The sequence below is a fragment of the Oryctolagus cuniculus genome, chromosome 10 (genome assembly GCF_051225735.1).
Source record: "Oryctolagus cuniculus isolate XC-2025 breed Fujian yellow rabbit chromosome 10, ASM5122573v1, whole genome shotgun sequence".
Classification (NCBI taxonomy): Eukaryota; Metazoa; Chordata; class Mammalia; order Lagomorpha; family Leporidae; genus Oryctolagus; species Oryctolagus cuniculus.
This window is the reverse complement of record NC_142876.1, coordinates 123,949,691-123,967,451: the sequence shown is the minus strand read 5'-3', so window position 1 is coordinate 123,967,451 and position 17,761 is coordinate 123,949,691. Positions and strand designations below refer to the sequence as shown.

Genomic DNA, 17,761 nt, shown 5'->3' with positions numbered 1-17,761 from the left:
GAGGTCAGGAGGGACCCTTGAGCTGGGGACAGGTGCAAGGGGCAGGGCACGGCACAGCAGCTTCCACACGGCAGGGCTGCTTGCCCACTAACACTCCTTCGGCCGAAGACGACTTTGTGAAAACAAGTGCAAACCGAGTTCCCTTCCAGCACACTTGGATCCTAAGGCTAGTGCTCCCTTTCTCCTGAAGCTCCTTCATCTCATCCTCCTTGTGGCGAGACACTGAAGGAAAACAGCAGAACCCAGCAGCCCCCGCGCTCTTGCGGAAGACAGAGACGGAGCCCCGAGTCTGCCGAGGAGGAACCAGGGAGCTGCTCAGAGGGGAAGAGGGTCCCCTTGACGGGTGTACTGCAATTTAACTCCTGAGTGCAACTCCAGAAAATACTGCTTCTACGGCAGATACCCTGTAAAGGTGTCGCGTAGCCGACTCATTTCCAGGTGAACAGCACCAGTACCAATTCTAGGGCAAGAGGGTCGCCTGCTTGTGCCGCGCCCTGCACGGTTTGCCTTCATCTTCTCAGTGTTAGAAAATCCCGGAGTCTCTTGTCATCTGCGGGTTCTTAAAGGCACAGCACCACATGACCACATGACACATGAGGACTCGCTCGTAACACGCAAACGGGATTTTCTCATGTTTCTGAACAAGTGTGATAGGAACCTGCCTGGTCCTCCCAGGACCAAAGCTTCTTTACGAAAGGGTTCGAAGTTCCGTAGAGAACACAGGAGCGAGAGGGGCAGGTGGGAGAGCGAGGGTCTGCTTCCCTCTCTCTACTGGAAGTCAGCAAGTCATGCAGCAGTTACAATCGAGTTTAGGGCGAGGGTGGAGAATTTCAGTTTGCTCAGCCTCTAGAGTGAGGAACATGGACATTCCCGCTGGTCAGCGGTCACTGGGCCACGGCCATCGGGATTGGGGTCCCACGCGGGTTAACTTCCCCAGGCTGCCGAGAACTGCAGCATCACAACCCAGCTGGCTTCCCACGGCTCCCAGCACCTTCTCCCAGGGGTGGGCAAGGCCACGCCGCCCCCTCCCAGGCTCTGAGTGGAGCCGTCCTCCCGGCTCCCAGCTGCAGGCTGCCGGCGGCGACCGCAGTCCTTGGTGTGTCTAGGCAGCGGCTCCACCCTGCTCATCTCCCCTCCTCTTCCTCCAAGGCGCCAGTCGCGTTGGAAGAGGGTCTGACTGCAGAATGACTTCACCTCGGCCAGTGATGTCTGTAATGGCTTCATTTCCATAAAGCCACACTGAGGTTCAGCGGCTGAGAATTGCAACGCATCTTTTCAGGGCAATTAACTCAAGCAGTACTTGGTGAAATCTGACCGGGAAGGCTTCAGGGCACGGCCGTGGGGAACACTGAACAGAGGCCGAGTCCAAGCCAACACATGTGCACAATGAGCCCCTTTTTTCCTGCAAGCTTTTACTTAATCAATATAAATTTCATAGGTACAGCTTTAGGAATATAGCAGTTCTTCCCCCCATACCCGCCCTCCCACCCTCACACCCGTCCCACCTCCTACTCCCTTTCCCATTTTGGATTATCTTCATCTACAGAAGAGCAACTCTACACTAAGTAAAGATTTCAACAGCTTGCACTGACACAAAGTATCAAGTACTGTGTGAAGACGAGCTTTACTGTTAATTCTCAAAGTACCACTCATTAAGGACAGAGGTCCTACATGGGGAGCAAGTGCACAGTGACTCCCGTTGTTGATTTAACAATTGACACTCTTATATATGAAGTCAGTGATCACCGAGGCTCTTGTCCATGAGCTGCCAAGGCTATGGAAGCCTCTTGAGTTCACAAACTCTGACATTATTTAGACAAGACCATAATCAAAGTGGAAGTTCTCTCTTCCCTTCAGAGAAAGGTACTTCCTTTTCTTTTTTTGAAGAATTATTTTATTTATTTGAAAGACAGAGTTACAGAGAGAGGTAGATACAGAGAGAGGGGTCTTCCATCTGTTGGTTCACTCCCCAGATGGCCACAACAGCCGGAGCTGCACCGATCTGAAGCCAGGAGATTCTTCTGGGTGCAGGGGCCCAAGGACCTGGGCCATCTTTCTGCTGCTTTCCCAGGCCATAGCAGAGAACTGGATTGGAAGAAGAGCAGCCAGGACTAGAACTGGTGCCCATACGGGATGCCAGCACTTCAGGCCAGAGCTTTAACCCGCTACACCACAGGGCCAGCCCCAGTACCTCCTTCTTTGACGGCCCCTTCTTTCTACTGGGATCTCACTCACAGAGATCCCTAATGTAGGTCATTTTTTGACACAATGTCTTGGCTTTCCATGCCTGAAATGCTCTCATGGGCTTCTTAGCCGGATCTGAATGCCTTAAGGGCTGATTCTGAGGCCAGAGTGCTGCTTAGGAGCCCCTTGTCTTAACAGGCACAATCAGCAGGCCCTGGCTGCTGGACCTTGCACAGCCAGCTCACCAGAGATGAGCAGGTGAGAGGGAAGGGTTCATTTCAAGAAGCCAGCATCATGGGAAAAGAGTGATCCCTGGACCAAAATGTGCCCCTTCCACCCAACAAGGCAACAAAAGGGTTTTAAAGGGAAGGAGTAGGGACCAGCGGAGTCTAGGAAAAATGGTGAATCCAGCGGAGTGTTAACAAAGCAGTCTTCCAGGATTTGCTCTGACAGTGGGAAACCCGGGTGTCAGCCCGGAGGAGGCTTCTCAGCTCTCTGCAGAGGACGGTGTGAGGTCTGCCATTTGGAGTTATCTCCTTTCAGCGGCCTCCTGGGATTCTTACGCCAAGATTCTTACCCATAAGACAGCACAGGCCACTGGCAGTGTCGGCACTGCGTTCTTACTACTTAGGAGGGAAGGTGGCCTCATTGCTGTGACCTTCCACCACTAATAAGCATCCCCACATCTTCCCCGGCATTTCCTCCCCAAGCACTGGGCAGCACACCCCTGACACAATGCAGCCAACCCGGACGTACGGCGGAGCCAGAGCCATCACCGCGGCTTTCCCGAAGAGCCGAGTGAGCACCCAGGAGCTACGAGGATCAGCCCGGTGGACACGGAGAGCAGGCAACGCAGGTGTGTCTGATGGGGACACAGCGGTCAACTCACAGGCCAACAAAATAAGCCACCAGACAGCAGAGGCATCACTGTAAAAGGTTGCAAATGCTCAGGGAAATTGGAGTGGGGGCTGGAGGTCCTTACAAGGCTCCGGTCTGAACATCTTATGGATTAGGAGGGCGGTGGGGAGCGCTTACTATCTGCTGGGTCTTGCAGTAGATGCTTAAGGTAGAATAAAATGGAATTTCTGTCTGCAAGATCCTCCCAGCCTGGCAGAGGAGGAGAAGTCAATTAAAATCTGACATAATTAGATAATAGGTGACCCATATGGGCCGTGCTCTATTCTGAGTCCTGACACGCATCTGCGCGCTGGTTCCCCACCAGCGCCCAGGGCAGGTGCTATTTCCATCGCCCTTCTGCAGCGGAAGCTGGAGTGAGGCAGGTGCAGCTTGCCCAGAGCCGCACTCCCAGGAAGGGGCAGAGCTGGGACTTCATCCAGAGTCTGACTCTGGAACCTCCCCCCAGCGTGTTAAACTGCATCGTCTGCCCAACCTAACGCAGAAGCCATGACGTGCGACCAAAGCGGTGTCCAAGCCGAGGGCGGATCAGGCAGGAGGGCCTCACGAGCAAACAACTCCTGAGCCACACCCAGAAAATGGCAGCCACCCGGGAAACGCAGCGGCCGGACGGGAAGCGTGGAGAATCCATCTTCCCTCGAGACTGTTACACAGTCACGTGTCGCGTGGCGACCTTTCGGCCAGCGATGGCTCATGTCCCTGAGATTATGATGGACATGAGAAACGCCCATCACGGGGGGAATCCAGCATTCCCGTGTCAGCCCGGCACGCGGGTGCGCGTCGCTGTAGTGACGCTGCTGTAAGCAAGCCCAGGTGCCGCCTGTGGTACACAGGGTGATGTCCCTGACGGTGGTAATAAGTGACGATGTCTCTGGTTTACCCGCAAACTACACCACACCTGTGTCATGATTTTTGTTGCACTTTTATTTATAAGAAAGGGGAAATCAATGTTAAAAAGCCAGCTGTGCGTGTTGTGCCAGCAGCAGCCGTGCACGTCGCCTGCTTCCCAGGTCACCTCCTCTTGGGCTCCGTGGACTCTCCGGTTGTGTCGTCCGCCACGGCTGTGGGAGCAACAGGCTGTGGCAGGCAGCCCGGCGTGCTGTAGGCTACACCCTGCTGGTTTGTGTGCGTGCGCCCTACTCTGTTTGACCAAATCGCGTAACTCTGCTTTTCTGAAAACATGTGCTGCCGTTAAGCAACGCACGGGCGTATGCGTCAGACGGATAAATTAGGAAAAGACCCTCCATCAGTCAGCATCTGAGCTGCCTCCACCATGCCCAGCCCGCCCACCAAGAGCTGTGCTGTGGGAGGGAACCGGGGTAGGGGTCGGGGGCAGGGAAGGTGACCTGGATCGGGGCTAACGAAGCGAGCGCAAGATGCTTCTCAATGCAGAAGCTGGAGCCCCAGCACCAGCGGAGAGAGGAGAACCCCAGGGAGTGGGATCACCGGCTCGCAGCCCAGGCACGGGATGTGGGGCCAGTGAAGTTCATCACCGCTGCTAAGGCTCAGCTGCTGCCAGTCTGCTCCAGCCCGACCTTTGGTCCGGCCTCTAACAGTTGGGAAATAGACCAGAACGTCAGACGACATCAAAAGCAGAGCGAGCGACGTCCTGATGCGGCCATCGAAGCCCAGGACTGCTTTGACTTCTTGTTTGTAAACTGACACATAAAACCTGCCTGCCCGTGGGGTGCCGTGTGCTGCTTTGACATCTGTGCACGTGTGCGATGTTCACATCAAGGCACCCAGCTCCTCAAATACCTGCCCTTTCTTTACGGTGAGAACACTCAAAATCCCTTCTTCCAGCTTTCTACGGAGCCACCTGGGACACGGTCGCTCCCCAGTCACCCTGCGGGGCAGCCGCAGGCCGGAGCCTCCTCGTGGCTCCTGGCTCAGGACGCATCCCCCAGCCTGCCCTGTCCCTCTGCGTCCCTGGCTTCCCCCGACGTCTGGAACCACCTTGCTGCTCCCGTCTTCACTGAGACCAGCTCCTCGGATTCCCCCGGGGGTGAGATCAGTCTCTCTCCGGGCCTGGTCTGTTTCCCCCATGGCAAGAGTCACAGCCTCCACTCTCATCTGCGTTCTCACAAACAACAGCACTGCCCCCGTGATGGCTGAGTAGGCTCCTACTGTGTACGTACACCGAGTGTTCTTTATCCATCCCTAGGGATGGACCCCTCGGCTGTTCTTGGAGACTATGGAGAGTGATGGACCACATGGAGTGCAGCCATCGCTTCAACAGTCTGAGCCCACCCCCTTGGCTGTGTGCCGGGGCCGGGTTGCTGAGTCACCCACAGTTCTGTGTTCAAGGAGACTCCATACTGTTTTCCACAACAGCTGTACCAATGCTATTTTTTTTTTTTGACAGGTAGAGTTATAGACAGTGAGAGAGAGAGAGACAGACAGAGAGAAAGGTCTTCCTTCCGTTGGTTCACTCCCCAAATGGCCGCTATGGCTGGAGCTGCACCAATCCGAAGCCAGGAGCCAGGTGCTTCTTCCTGGTCTCCCATGCGGGTGCAGGAGCCCAAGCACTTGGGCCATCCTCCACTGCCTTCCCGGGCCACAGCAGAGAGCTGGACTGGAAGAGAAGCAACCGGGACTAGAACCTGGCGCCCACATGGGAAGCCGGCGCTGTAGGCGGAGGATTAACCACGTGAGCCACAGTGCTGGGCCCTGTGCCAATGCTTCTTCTCACCAACAGGGCGCCCACCCTCCCCAGCACTGCTGCCTTACGTCCTATCAGTCACGGCGATTCTAACCAGTCAGGTGATTGTAACCTCTCTAGTGAGGCAGAGCATTTTACCACGCACCTGCTGGTCATCTTCGTCTCCCTTTGAAAAACTTATTTCCGGAGCTATTCCCCATTTTTAACTGGATCATCTGTGGGTTTCGTTTTTGTCCATGAGGTGTCCGAGACCCTCGCAAGCCCCGGCTGTGAACCACCGCCTGTCAGATGTGCCGTCGGCAGGGACCGGCCTCCGCACCGCAGCTCGTCTCTCCGCTTTGTTTGCTTTGCTGCGCACCTGCTTCGTTCAGTGAAGTCTCAGCAGTCTGTCTCTGCTTGTTCGCTGTGCAGGTCTTGTTCAGAAAAATCCTTGCCAATTCCAATGTTATTAAGCAGTCCCCCGATGTTTTCCTCTGGTAATGTTATGGTTTCCGGTCTTACATTCAGGTGGTTAACCCTTGTCGAGTTAACCTTTGCATGCGGTTGCAGACAGGAGTTAAGTTTACTTCTTCCTCCTGTGGATACACAGTCCTCTCAGTGCCGCTTACTGGGAAAGACCATCGGTTCTTCAGCGATGTTCTCGCCACCTCTGCTGAAGATCCGGTGCTGCAGACCCTGGTTCACTCCCAGTCCCTCTGAATCTGCTGCTGGTCTCCGTGTCTCCTTTCATACCAGTACCCTGCTGGGGTGGTTTCTTTAAGATTTGTTTTGAAAGAGTTAGAGACACACAGAGAGAGAGGTCTTCCATCCACTGGTTCACTCCCCAGATGGCCATGACAGCCAGTGCTGGGCCAGGCTGAAGCCAGGATCTTCATTCAGGGCTCTGACATACAGAGCAGTGGGGACACCAACACTTGGGCCACCTTCCATTGCTTCTCTCAGGCTCATCAGCAGGGAGCTGGATCAGAAGTGGAGCAGCCGGGACTCAAACCGGTGCCCGTAAGGGAAGCATGGGATGCAGGCGTCACAGGCAGAAGCTTTACCCACTACGCCCCGACAATGCCCCTACCATGCTGCTATGGTCACTATAGATTTGTCGTATATTTTCAGGTCCGGTACTGTCATGCTGGGCTAGTCAAGTTTTGTGATTCAAAGTGAATTTTAGGACTGCTTGTGCCAGTTTTATGAAGCATGTCACTGATATGAAGCACGACGCTGGGTGGTATGGACAGCTTCACAACACTGATTTTCCCAGGCCTGGCACATGGAATATCTTTCCATTTCTGTGTGTCTTCTTCAATTTCTTTCATCAATGTTTTAGAGATTCCATTCCAGAGCTCTTCACTCCGGGTTAAATTTATCCCTAGGATTTTGTTTTTGTAGGATCTGTAAGTGGGACTGCTGTCTTGATTTCTTTTTCGGGAGACTCACTGTTGCTGCGTCGCAGTGCCACTCCTTTGTGTACACTGAGTGTGTATCCTGCAACCGTGAACTCATCCACTGGCTTTCAGAGCTTTTGGTGAAGTCCATGGGGCGGTCCACATCCAGGAACCTCATCTGGAAGCAGCAATGATGTCCTTCCTCCTCTTCCACTGGACACCCTTTACTGCTGTCTCTTGTCCAAGTGCCCCGACTCTATGCTGCATGCAGATGGTCAGAGTGGGGACCCTCGCCCTGTCCCATTTCTTACGAAGTCCTCGGCCTTTCCCGTTTCAGTAAAGCATTAGCTGCTGACTTGTCACCAATGGCCTCCATTATACTGATACGTCCCTTCTATAGTTATTTTAAAAAAAGATCTATTTAATTAACTGAAAGGCAGAGTGACAGAGAGGGGCGGGGTTCCTGCTGGTTCACTCTCCAAATGGCCACCACAGCCAGAGCTGGGCCAATGCAAAGCCAGGAGCTTCTTGTTGGTCTCCCACACGGTTCCCAGGGCCCACACACTTGGGCCATCTTCCACTGCTTTCCCAGGCTAGTAGGGAGCTGCATTACAAGAGAAGCAGCCGGGACACGAGCCAGCGGCCACGTGGGATGCTGGCACCTCAGGCAGCGGCTCTACCTGCCGCGCCACAGCACTGGGCCCTGCAGCTAATCTTTAAGGAGCTTTTATAATGAATAAATGTTGAACTTTGTCAAATGGCTCTTCTGCATCTGTTGAAACCATCATGATTTTTGTTCTTTCAACACGGTGTATCGTGTTTACAGATTTGTGTATACTGAACCATCGTGGCACCCTGGGGTGAGTCTACAGATCACGGGAATAGCACTTCTAATACGGTGTTAGACTCCATTTGACTTTATTCTGCTGAGAATTTTTGCATCTATTTTCGTTAGGATACTGATTGGCCTGTAGTTGTCCTTGTGTGTGTGTGCTTATCTGACACTGAGTGGTATCGGGGTAACACTGGTCTCATAAAATAAGTTCGGAAAAAATCCTGTTTTCTTGAATAACCTAAGAATATAATTGTTAATAGTTCTTTAAGCATTTGGTAGAATTAATTCAACAGTGAAGCCATCTGGTCTTAGTTTTTCTTTGATGGGAGAATGTTAGCAACTCAATCTCTTTTTTCATTATTGCCTTGTAAACACAGTCCGTTTATTCTTGATTCAACCATGGTAAGGTGCCAGTCCAGAGATCTGTTTCTTCCAGGTCATCAAATGTGTTGCTGTATCATTCATAACAATCTCCCATGATGTTTTGTGGTTTTGTGGTGTAAGTTGTACTATTTCCCCTTAGTCTACCTAAGTCTTGATCAAATGTGTTTATCGTTGACAGTTTTTTGTTATTTTGTATTTTTCCAGTTTCTGTTCCATTCATTTCTGCACTGATTTCACTAATTCTTTCCTTCTGCTAATTTGTATTTTTATTAAATTATTTGACAGGTAGAGTTATGAACAGTGAGAGACAGAGAGAAAGGTCCTCCTTCCATTGGTTCACTACGCAAGTGTCTGCTACAGCCAGTGCTGTGCCGATCTGAAGCCAGGAGCCAGGTGCTTCCTGCTGGTCTCCCATGCGGGTATAGGGCCCAAGCACTTGGCCATCCTCCACTGCCCTCCTAGGCCACAGCACAGAGCCAGACTGGAACAGGAGCAGCCGGGATTACAACCTGGCGTCCATATGGGATGCTGGCGCTGCAGGCAGAGGATTAACCAAGTGAGCCATGGTGCCGGCCCCTAATTTGGGGTTTGGTTTGTTCTATTTTTCCAGTTGTTTAAGGTGCAGTCATCAGTAGTTACTTTGCTATCTTCCTGTTCTTCTTTGATGCAGCACTGAGGCCTTAAACCTTCCTCTTGGTACTGTTTTTGCTGCGTTCCACAGGTTTGGGTGTATCGTGTCTCCACTTTTATTTGTAGCAAGAAATCTTCCTATTTCCTTTTTAATTTCCTCCTCTACCCATTAGTTTCTCCGGAAGAAGGTAATTTACAAGTATTTATATGCTTTCAGAAGCTTTCTCTGCTGATTTCTAATTTTATTGTAGTCAGAAAGGATGCTTGACGTAATTTCAATCCTTTTTAATTAAGATTGTTTTGTGACTACCATGGAGCCTACAACGGACAACGTTCCACGTGCTGTGCTGTTGAGAAGAACCTGTGTTTTGCGCAGCAGTTGGGTGACACGTTCTGCAGATGTCGAAGTTTCAATTGGCCTATGGTGCATTTTCTTTTTAAAGGTTTATTTATTTGAAAATCAGAGTTACACAAAGAGAGGAGAGGCAGAGAGAGAGAGAGAGAGAGAGATAGAGAGAGAGAGAGAGAGAGAGAGAGAGAGAGAGAGAGAGAGAGAAAGGTCTTCCATTCGCTGGTTCATTCCCCAATTGGCCACAATGGCTGGAGCTGTGCAGATCTGAAGCCAGGAGCCAGGAACTTCTTCCAGGTCTCCCACGCGGGTGCAGGGGCCCAAGAACTTGGGCCATCTTCTACTGCTTTCCCAGGCCACAGCAGAGAGCTGGATCAGAAGTGGAACAGCCGAGACTCAAACTGGCGCCATATGGGATGCCGGCACTGCAGGAGGCGGCTTTACCCACTACGCCACTACCTGCCCATTGATCCCAGAGGGCTGTGAAAGTCCCCTCCAACCACTGAGTTCACCTCTCCTCTTTGGTCTGTTACTATTTGCTTTATATTCTTCCTATCTGAACAAGAGCTTTCTGGACCCAGTATTCTCAGTTACTTCCAACACTTTGGAGCTGGCATCCTCTCTATCGTTTTCTGTCAGCTTTCTGCCCACAAGCCCGTGTCCGGAGGAGTGGGACCCCTGTGTCTCATTCTTCCCTCCTGCAACTGGGAGAGCACTCTCCCTGAGTCAGACATCCGGTATTATGACTGAAACACCTGAGGATCTCCTTGCAAAAGAGAAGGTTTAGTTTGGCTCGCACTGTGGAGGTTCACAGTTCAAGGTCAGGCGGCCCCCCTCTTCTGGCATCGGGAAGGAGCGGACATTGGTGGAGCAGGTGCAAAGGCAGAGTCCCAGGATGAGCCAGGAAGTGAAGAGATGCACAGGATGTGCACTTGGCTTACAGAGCCCTCTGGTAAGAGCTACCTTCCCAGGGCAAGCCCCAGGGTCCCCAAACCTCCCACATCCCAGCCACCCTAAGCAGACCAGCATCGACCATTAGCAGTAATCCATTCACTGCTAGCACAGCTTCTGGGGCTGCCTAAGTGTGTGGAGCCAAGTCCTATTTAACCCTTAACACACCCTGTCCAACCAGGAGGTTCTAGTTTGCTTTGGGGTAAACTCAGTTGAGTTAAATCTAGCAGTGACGGAGCTGCCTGGACACAGACAGCTGTAGCCTTTCCCGTGTCAGGGACATTTTCTGTTATATTTGTGAGAAAGCCTTCGGGGTTCCCAGCACTCTCCAGTCCCTCCTGGGCCCCGATCAGCGAGATATTTGCTCTTTTAGTGCTAACCCAAACTTCCAGTAGGCGTGCTGTATTTTTCGACAGGCAGAGTGGACAGTGAGAGAGAGAGACAGGGAGAAAGGTCTTCCTTTACCATTGGTTCACCCTCCAATGGCTGCTGCGGCCGGCATACCACGCTGATCCCAAGCCAGGAGCCAGGTGCTTTTCCTGGTCTCCCATGGGGTGCAGGGCCCAAGCACTTGGGCCATCCTCCACTGCACTCCCGGGCCACAGCAGAGAGCTGGCCTGGAAGAGGGGCAACCGGGACAGAATCCGGCGCCCCAACCAGGACTAGAACCCGGTGTGCTGGCGCCACAGGTTGAGGATTAGCCTAGTGAGCCATGGCGCTGGCCATTTTTTTCCTTTATTCTCTCAGCAGTATATTTTCAAATACCCTGTATTCAAGTGCACTGGATTCTTTATTCTGTTGGATCTATTCTGCCATGTATGCTTCCTTTTTTTACAAAAAGATTTATTTTATTTAGTTACAGAGAGAGAGAGAGAAAAAGACAAAGAGGTCTTCCATCCACTGGTTCACTCCACAGATGGCCCAAACTCGGGGCCGGGCCAGACTGAAGCCAGGAGCCAGGAGCTCCTTCCAGGTCTCCCACGTGGGTACAGAGACCCAAGGACTTGGGCCATCTTCTACTGCTTTCCCAGGCCACAGCAGAGAGCTGGATTGGTAGTAGAGCAGCCAGGACTGGAACCAGTGCCCATATGGGAGGCAGGCAGCAGCTTAACCCCCTGTGCTACAGTGCTGGAGCAAGGCCATTGATGCTTTCTATCAAGTGGTTTTTTTTTTTGTTTTTTGTTTTTTTTTTTTTTTTTGGACAGGCAGAGTGGACAGTGAGAGACAGACAGACAGAAAGGTCTTCCTTTGCCATTGGTTCACCCTCCAATGGCCGCCACGGCTGGTGCGCTGTGGCCAGCGCACCACGCTGATCCAAAGGCAGGAGCCAGGTGCTTATCCTGGTCTCCCATGGGATGCAGGGCCCAAGTACTTGGGCCATCCTCCACTGCACTCCCTGGCCACAGCAGAGAGCTGGCCTAGAAGAGGGGCAACCAGGACACAATCTGGTGCCCTGACCGGGACTAGAACCCAGTGTGCCGGCGCCGCAAGGCAGAGGATTAGTCTACTGAGCCGCAGCACCGGCTCTATCAAGTTTTAAATGTTGCTTACTGTACTTTTCAGGTCAACGATTTCTGTTTTTTAATTATTTCAATATCTCCATTAAGTTTATATCTTAGCATTTTAGATAATTTCTCTATATTTGCTTTAATTTCTTAATATTTCCTTAAAAATGGGTATCTTGAAGTCTCTGTCCAAGAATTTGCACACATCAGTTGCTATATGGTCAGTTTCTGGAAGTTTATTTTGCTTGTTGGTGAGGTCATGGTCCCCAGTGATGTTTGCTGGCCTCATTGGTGCACCGAACTGTGAGGGTTATTAGCACAGATTTGTCTGGTTTTGCTTGTGTATGTCCTTTCATAAATCCTAAGTAGTCTGCTCACCGTCTCAGAGCTTGTGGGCACTTCAGCTGTCTCAACACCAGAGGGCGCTCTGAGCGTAGGCGTGGCTTGATTGTTCTGTTGGTTTGTTGATGCTGCTTCAGCACTCAAGATCAAAGCAAGCCCAGACTTAGCCTGAATCCCGGTTGGTTCACTGCTCCAAGGTCTGAGGAAAGGTACTCTGCCCTCTCCCTCTCAGTCTGTCTCCGTCTCTCTCACAGCCTGGTGTCGGGGGAGGAGTGGAGGCCATCTCAACGCTGCAATACGACAATGCTGGATGACGCTCAGAGCCCAAAGCCTGACAGAACAGCACAGCACAGGGACAGGACAAAGGCCCGCACCGCTAGGGGCTGCGTGCCCCCGAGAGGGACTCGCAGCTCAATAGTGCCGCCACCAGCCACAAAGGAGTCTCAGTCCAACACTGGGGCGGGGCCTGAAGCCTTGTCCTCGGGCACTGGCCTGGGACAGGGACTGTTCAGATCTGCCCAGGGTTGGTTTTTACCAGCCTGGCACCAAGTTCCAAGACACGGTCCTGGGGTCAGCTTCCTGCTGTACTCCCCATCAGCCGTCAGCCTAAGGTTGGAGCAGGATGGCAGAGGCATCGTTTGGCCACCCACGCTGCCTCTGAGCTGAGTCACACCCGGGTCTTGCAGCCCCAAGACCTGTGCGATCTGAGGCGGACACACAGCTGGCAGCCACGCAGGCTGAACCCCAAGTCGTCCCACTGGGGTGCGTGTCTGCCTGGTGCCAGGACCCATCTGTGAGCACCGGCCTTGCCGTGGGGACCGCTGGGCTCTATCGGGTTCTGGGTCTGAGCTCCCAGGCCACATCTGACACTCTCCTGGCCTGCTCCCCAGTGGCTGGGGTCTTTCTCTGCTCTCAGCCTGGGGTTGGGGGGAGCCGGCCCCTCGGCTGCTGGGTAAGAGGAGACCAGAGCCTCCGTCTGCAAGTGCCGGCCCGTGGGGTCCCGTCTGTTACCACGGCGGGGCTGGTCCCGAGTTCCAGCCTAATTTCTGGCCTCGATTCTCTCCCCCTCCCGCCAGCTCTGCTGTTTGTTGTCGGGACAGACACGTCCTGAGCCGCTCTTTCCTGCCTGCCTTCTCCTCAGCCCTGTGGAAGGCAGTGTGGCGTGTGACCAGCTGTTCCGTGGGGAGACCTGCACAGGAGTGCCAATGTTGACCCACCCTCCACTGGAGTCTTGTTCATGGTCATCCCAGAAGTTGTCCAGTGCTTTAACATCACGCAGAACAAACACTGGCACAGACGCTGTAGCGGAAGCGGTAGCCCACGCCTGTCAGTTCTCCCCTCGAGTGCGAGGTCCCCTGCACACACCTGAGCCTCCTACCACCCTGGACCCCCACACTGGCCCCGCAGCTGGTCCTGTGGCTCCTCAGGGAGGAGACACAGCAGGTCTGGGGACAGAGTGCATCCAGCTGTCCCCATCCGCCAGTCTCTAAGGCACTCATTTGACAAAGCAAGCATCACTCAATTGCAACATTCCCAGGCGTGCCGCCCTCTGTGCCTGATGCAAATTTAGACTTTGCTGGTTTGGTTCCTGAGGTTTCCCAACAGAGATTCCGGGCCATGACTAGGGGGGCAGAACTTGAAAAACCAAGAACAGGGGCTGGTGCTGGGACGCAGTAGGTTACGCCTCCGCCTGCACTGTCAGCATCCCATTCGGGCACCAGCTCCAGTCCCGGCCACTCTATTTCCGATCCAGCTCCCGGCTTACAGTCTGGGAAAGCAGTAGAAGATAGCTCAAAGGCTTGGGCCCCTGCACCCATGTGGGAGACCCGGAAGAAGCTCCTGGCTCCTGGGTTTGGCCTGGCCCGGCCCTGGCTGTTGTGGCCATTTGGGGTGTGAACCTGCAGATGGAAAACCTCTCTCTCTGTCTCTGCATCTCCTCCTCTCTCTGTGTAACTCTGCATTTCAAATAAATGCAGATTTTTTTACAACAGCCTTGGTTTATGAAATTTCTTAATAAACAGCAATCAATAAAATGTCCATCACAGAAGAGAAGCAACAAGTAGGAGAAGAGAGGGCGTTGCAAACAGGGCCTTGGTGTAAGCTGTGGGGGGATGGCGGGCTGGGAGCACAAAGACCATGTTCCGGTCCGTCACCGGTCAGGAAAGCCAAGTGTAGAGATGTGCGCAGCGGCAAAGGGGGTCCTGCGCTGTGCCTGCCCTGACAGGAGGGATCCGAGACTAGACATGCAGGCACCGCTCACGGCAGGCGGGTGGCGCAGTGCCTCCGAGGCAGCAGGGAGCCGGCTCTGTGGTGCGCAGAGGGGCCAAGCTCGGGCTGAGCACATCCCAACGTGGACCAGGTCAGCCGAGCTCGGGCTGAGTGTGCCCCAATGGGGACCGGTCAGCCGAGCTTGGGCTGTGTGCACCCTGACACAGACCGGGTCAGCCGAGCTTGGGCTGTGTGTGCCCCGATGGGGACCGGGTCAGCCGAGCTCGGGCTGTGTGTGCCCCGACACAGACCGGGTCAGCCGAGCTCGGGCTGAGTGTGCACCCCGACACAGATCGGGTCAGCCGAGCTCGGGCTGAGTGTGCACCCCGACACAGACCGGGTCAGCCGAGCTCGGGCTGAGTGCGCCCAGACGGGGACCTGGCCTGAACGCATGCCTGGAGGCTCTGGAGCCCAGGGGCGGGGACGGCTCTTTATGCAGGTTTCCAACCAGGTGTGCATCAGCACACAGGTCAGCGGCCTTGCTTTCCCACAGCAGAGGCCATTGCTGCTTAGTGGGAGCAACTAATTTGCCCAAAAACAAGAGCTGTCACCAGTCAAGTTCAAGTTCACTGGGAACTTGGGTTTTGCATCCTCTCACTGCCTTGTGAATTCTGCCTGCCTGTGGTTCTGGGTCAAAGTCGACTGTGTGTCACGATGATTTCTCTAAGGGGCAGGCAGACGCGTGGGTGTTTCATAGCTGCTGTGAGTCAGTGCTGGGTTCAAGTCCTGCCTCCACAAGTCACTCACTGCGGGATTCAGAGCAGGTTTCCCGCTTTCCCAAGCCTCGGCTCTCGCAAGGTCAAACAGCAGCAACATCCAACTTGTGCAACCACTAGGAAGCGGAACAGGACGGTTTCCCCAACTCCTCAGTGGACAGGTCGCACGCACCAAGTTGAGTTTGGAAAACACTTTTTCCATAAACATGGAGATGTCACAAAAACACAAGCACCCTGTCAGGAGAGAATTGCGAGTGCTGAAAACGTGGTCGACTTCTCTGAAGTCCATGCACCGACCCCAAGCTTGTGTGAGACAGGGCTTACAGTTTCTTACGGGAACATTCAGACTTTTCACAGAGAAAACAAGAACAGACCAGGAGCTCCGAGCCTGCCGCGGCTGCCGCTGCTCCTCCCTCCCCGAGGGCGTGGGGCGAGTACACCCCGAGGTGGCGGCCTCGGCGCCCGAATCTTGGCTTTCCCCCTCCGGAGAGGCAGCACTGAACCAGCCTACCCGTCCACCCAGCGGCCACCTCTCCCCGATGTCAGCCCTGGCCCCGTTCACCCGACTTTTTGAAAAGGAGCACAGCGGGGACGCATCCCTGCGGCCTTCTCTGTCCACACCGAGGAGCCCCGTGGCCTCCCTCCCCGGATCTGCAGCTGGAGGCCTCGCCTACGGGGGCAGCGACTACCGAGTACAGCCCACCGCGTCCCACCAGTGGGGCTGCATCCCACGCGTGGCTCCCTCCCTGCACTTCCATTTCCACAGGAGGCCAGCAGCGGGGACAGGGATGGGCACCGATGACAACCAGGGAGACAGAGAGGGCCCAGCCGGCTCACCCTGGAGGCCACGCGAGAGCTGCCTAGCCAGTACCCGTGGAGTGTGGGGAGCAACCCGGACTAGACTAAGTTACTGGAATTAAGACTTATTCTATGCATCTGCTCTCCCACAATATGGCGCTGAGAAGGGAGAAGCAGCTTCTACACAGCTGCCTCCAGTTCAACCAATAAACAGCAGGACCTGCTCCTGATTGGAGGAGAGCAGCGTACTCGGCGTGTGGGTAGCAGAGTTGGGATTGGTGGAAGAGGACTATAAAGGAGGAGAGAGACAACATGCACCAGGAACATCTAAGGGGAACATCTATCTGAAGGAACACCTGTGCAGCCCCCAAGAGAGCCGGCCGGCGGTGTGCCGCTCCCCCGCGGAAGTGGGGAAAGTGGCAGGGGGAATCGCCCTTCCACGGAGGTGGAAGGGACGGTAACCAACCCGGGAAGAACCAGCAGAAAACCCGGGGAGGGCCGAGCAGACAAAAGAACAGCGCAGGGTCCTGTGTCGTTCCTCCACGAAGACGGGGAGCGACATAATGGTGCTGTGACTCGGATATGAAGCCTAGGCAGGGTTTAGTGTCGTTCCTCCATGAAGAGGGGGAGCGACATAATGGTGCCATGACTCGGATAGGAAACTTAGGAGGGAAGAAACGGGAAGAAGTGGAAAAATACTGGAGAGAGAGACTAGCAAAGAGCCTAGGGAAAAGCCGGATGGAAAAGGTGCCGGAAGAAGCTATTGAAAGCCTAGGCATAGACTCGGATACGGACTGTGGGAAAGAAGTTAGGATTTAAAGTGAAAGCAAGAAGAAACTTAGACTCGGATGCGGACTATGGCGGGGAAGCTAGGAGATTGAAAGTGAAAGCTAGAAGAAACTTGGATACAGACTGTGGGGAGAAACCGGGAGAAATGAGAGGGGAATATTGTTGTTGGAAGAAAAGTTAGGGAAACATACCGGGTAGAGAAAAATGTTAGGGAAATTGAAGCCGCAGGGGCAGGCCAAGGCGGAGATGTAAGCTATCTTGGAATTCTTCAAGTCAGCCCGGGGAGCCAAAGGCGAAAATCTGGAACCAGAGGCAGAGACGTGGGCCGCCAGGTTGGAATCCGTCAGATTAGCCCTGGGAGCAAAGGACGGGAAGCCAAGCCGAAGGGCGCAGATGTGAGCTGGGTTGAATTCGCCAGGTTAGCCCGGGGAACTTGGACTGAATACTGGTGGCAGAAACGTGAGCTGTGCTGTGTGACTCGTGGAAGCCGCCACACGCAGAGAGAGCGCGCGGGGCACAGGTAGATAGGGAACCCGGGGCTAGTGCAAGGCCGTGGTGCAGACACGAAGGGGCGCGGAGACCGCGGAGTGCGCGCGCGAAGCCGGGAAGCCACGCAGATGAGAGAAGCGTGGGCTGAAGCGGCGCAGAGCCGTGAAGCAGCCTCAGGGTGAGGCGCCGAGAAGCAGCCTCAGGGCGGGCGCCAGGAAGCCGCGGGGATAAGAGAAACAGAAATTTAGAAGTAAAATGAGAGAAATAGGAATGCTGGCAGATAGAAGTAAAATGGGAGAGATAGGAATGCCCAGAGATAGAGAAATAGAGAAAAATAAGGCCTCCCCCAACATGGCAATGAGAGAGCTTGGATTCGGTCTGCCTGATTAGGGAGGTGGTGAGCACCTGCAGGCGGCTAGCAGCTTATGCGCCGCAGGTCACCGAAGACAGGCACGAATTAACATCAATAAGTCTCCCCACAATACCGCAATGAGAAGGCTTGGATTCGGTCTGCCTGATTAGTAAGACGATAAGCACCAGCAGGCAGCTCGACCAGAGTATGAGC

The 17,761-nt window shown here is 53.9% G+C and overlaps 1 protein-coding gene across 2 annotated transcripts in view; it reads right to left on the bottom strand.

Moving 5' to 3' along the window:
* The window catches only part of LOC149124473 (uncharacterized), a 171,392-nt gene that overhangs the window by 148,645 nt on the left and 4,986 nt on the right, over nucleotides 1-17,761 (bottom strand). The window contains exons 2-3 of one of the 2 annotated variants that reach the window (XR_016214505.1): nucleotides 15,152-15,354; nucleotides 9,224-9,707 (exon numbers count right to left, since the gene is read on the bottom strand). The exons of the other annotated variant lie outside the window; for it this stretch is intronic. The gene's annotated coding sequence lies outside the window, so the exon portion shown is untranslated. Of the gene's footprint in view, nucleotides 1-9,223; nucleotides 9,708-15,151; nucleotides 15,355-17,761 lie in introns of those variants that run through there. 2 annotated transcript variants of the gene reach the window in all.